This window comes from Musca domestica, unplaced genomic scaffold (assembly GCF_030504385.1).
Source record: "Musca domestica strain aabys unplaced genomic scaffold, Musca_domestica.polishedcontigs.V.1.1 35, whole genome shotgun sequence".
NCBI classification, from domain to species: domain Eukaryota; kingdom Metazoa; phylum Arthropoda; class Insecta; order Diptera; family Muscidae; genus Musca; species Musca domestica.
The window spans coordinates 7,275,628-7,279,180 of NW_026712315.1; positions in this window are offsets into that span (position 1 = coordinate 7,275,628).

A 3,553-nucleotide genomic window follows, 5' to 3' on the forward strand; every position below is an offset into this window, starting at 1 on the left:
TTCTACATTTGAAGACCTCCTATATGTTTTCCACAGACGGAAATATAATTTTCGCTTATTATTTAAATAAATTAGTTCTGTAATGTCCCATATTCATGCCTCACGTATCCATGGGAGTTCTCATTTAACTTCATTTTTGGTTAATAGCACATAATTGCTTATATAGTCTTCTAGAAAAGCATCATAGAATTAAATTTTTTTTGCGATTCTATGAAATTCTCTCATATGTTTGTTATGCCTAATTTCGGAATAAAAAAGTTTTATGATGTTGTGAACGAACTCCATCATCATGGAAGTTTACTTTTCGTAAAATCATTCTATGAGTATGGTGAACAAGTCAAAGACGGGGGTTGAGTGGCGTATACTTTATGTGATTTCTTGCTTATTTTAAGATTTGATGTTAAGTATACGCACCAATGTTTTATGCAGAATTTGAGTGGAGAAAACAATTTTCTATTTGGAAATATGTTTTAAATATCAATAAACTTACGAATATCCGTGGAAAAAGCAAGGCATAGTATGAAGAGAAAAAAAAATACCTTTGTAATAAACCAAATATTTATTATGACAGTTTTTGTTCAAAATTCTCATCGAAATCCATTGCAAATAACTTTCTTTTTCTATTCCATAAAACTTTCCCCTTCAGCCAAATAAAGATTTTTCCATTTTCAGGTCTTTTTCTGTAAAAGTTTGCACTGTCGTCAATTATTAACTTTTGATTCGCTTATAACAATCAATGCTGCAAAATTTAACGCCCGCTGGAAATTCGCTTCTTTTGGCCAAAAGGCAGGAGGAGAAAATTCAATTTAAAACTTTGACACTATCGACGTTCAATGTTTCTGTTCCCTTTTTCGTTGTTACTGGCGTTTGTTTCAAAGTTCAAAATTTTCCGATACTGCGTCAATGTTGTCGCAAAAGTTGTATTGGATTGGTGGTGCTGCTGTGGCTGGCTGCTTGACTGAATGTCAATTCAAAAAAGAAAAAAATGTAATCAAACTACTGAACATTAATAAAATTGTTTAATTGAAAAATTGAAAGAGATTGGTAGGAAGGCGAGTGCATCGGAAACCTGTTTTTGATGGAAGTGAATTAAGAAAGTAAATTGGGAAACAAATTGAGTAAATTAATGATACTGACGACAGAATGACATCTTATTATGGACGACATAGAAGGGAGTGGAAGCGATAATATTTCACAACTCTGAAATAAATAAACAACTTTTGGTAGGAACATTTTTGTGTTAAAAAGGAAGGCTTTTATAGCCTTAGGAAAGATATTATTTGATTAAGCTAAAATATTGCTACTCAAATCAGCGGCATAAGACTCCACGTATGTTTGAACTCCATGCCTGGCCCGCTGGCTGGATTTCACTGAGGCTCTCATTAAAAGTATTTCGATTTTGAGTACTCGGAATGCCAAATCCACTCCATCGAAAGTTTAAAAATTTTCAAAAAAAAAAAAAAATAATAATAATAAATAAATAAATAAAAATAAAAAAAATGTGCAACAAATCTTAAAAATATAAACAATTTTTTTAAGGCATTCACATCAGATTAGATAAAAAATATGTTTTTTTTTCAAAAGTTTATTTTTGAGCGACCACCTTTAAGGAAAAAAAAATTAAAATTTTAAACGAATATATTTATTTAAACCATCAGATAAAAAATATTGGATTTTTAAAAAATATTTAGTCAAGGACTTTTTCAATGATAAATGTGAATTTTTAAATGACCAACGGAGGAGATATATTGGATTTGTAAAGAGTATTTTCCAAGTACCAGCCATGAATATGCTATTTTATAGATAGTCAGACTAGAAATCGTGGATTCTTAGAGACCTTGGTCTGATAGAATCTCCGTTTGTAACACCTCGAAATATACATTTTATGTTCCACAAAGTATATATATTCTTTATCAGCATAAAGTACTGTGTCGATTTAGCGATGTCGGTCGTCTATCCGTCTGTTCGTCTTTGCCGTTCGAAGTTCGAATTGGATACTGCAGCCTAAGGCAGAAAATTGTCTATGCAAGTCCACGTCTTCGTATAGACCCCATATTGATTTTAGCTACATTAATCACCGACTTTTTTTGAGTTTCGCATTCGAATATTGCGATGGCTTAAAAAAATTACCTATGCAGGTCCATGTCGTCGTATATACCGTAAAATAATAGCTACACTCAGTATTTTTAGGATTTTAACAGAATTTTTAACGGATTTTATTGTTTTTGAGAATTGCCAAATTCTTTCGAAATGGTGGAGGGTATTCAAAATTCGGCCCTGCCGAACTTACAGCTTCTTTATTTGTTTTTTTTTGTCCTTTTACAAAAGAAAAACATTTTCAATCAAAATCATTGGAAAATGTTAAATCAGTGTCCGATTTGCTTCAAATTATTTTCCAATAAAGACATTCTGCGATAAAATTATTTTACTTTCTTTTTCAATAATTTTGGAGGAAATCCAGCAGCAACCAAGTAAAAACTATGCTAAGCTCAGCCGGGCGAGTTATTAATTCCCTCCACTAAATACCGTTTAAAGGACAACCGTTATACAAGGGCTATAGGAAGACCTGCATTGGCATAGGTTGTAATACCCATTCCAAATCCGTTTCAGGAAATTTTGGAGTCTGTCTGTCTGTCCGTCCGTCTGGTTAGTGCGCACGAAAACTCTCAAAGGGGGTATCTGATTTTGTTCAATCTTGGTACATCGTAATATTATTATCAAACTTTTATGGAAATATCGGACCACTCCGTCTAGTCATTCTCTAAAGGTCGACATTTTCCAAAAAAAATATTTACTGCATAGAAAGATGAAAATCCGATTTTGCTCCAAACATTTGCATTAGTGCTAGGTCAGGTGCGAAAATGGAGAATATCGGTCAACTCCATCAAGTACCTCCACCACAAAAGGTCAAATGTTTTAATTATAACTCTTATAAAATGTGATGTCTGGTACCTCCCCACCTAGGGCTCAAAATTCTGAAGAACAGAAACACAAAAGCTGTGGGGAAGATCATATATATATGCAAAACCCTTCTGGTACGTCCCCACAAAGAATCAATATTTTTATCTGTCAATTCCAGCAAAACAAATCAGCGTTTCTTTACAACTTCCGGGCAAAAAAAAATTTCTCAAACAAATACCTGAGATGAATACGGAATTTATGACTTCGCATACAAAAATGATTGATTGATTTTGCTCATATCCATATTTTTAACTGACTTAGATGAAGCATGAACATAAAATACTTCGGCCGACAATATCTGGTACCTCACGGTCATACGAAATGGACAATATTGATCCATTCTTTCAAAACTCACTCCACACAGGCTCAAGAATTTGAATAATCATAGCAGAAGTCAAAATATTTTTATATAATCGCACATTGGCTGAGAGTATACATCTGTCTGCAAAACCGACCGATACTCTTTTAATGGTTTTTATACCCTACAACACTATGTGATAGGGGTATTATAAGTTTGATTGGGCCAAAATTTATATAACAACTCGAAATATTAGTTTCCCACATAGGAAGGTATATATGGATCTTCCTAACT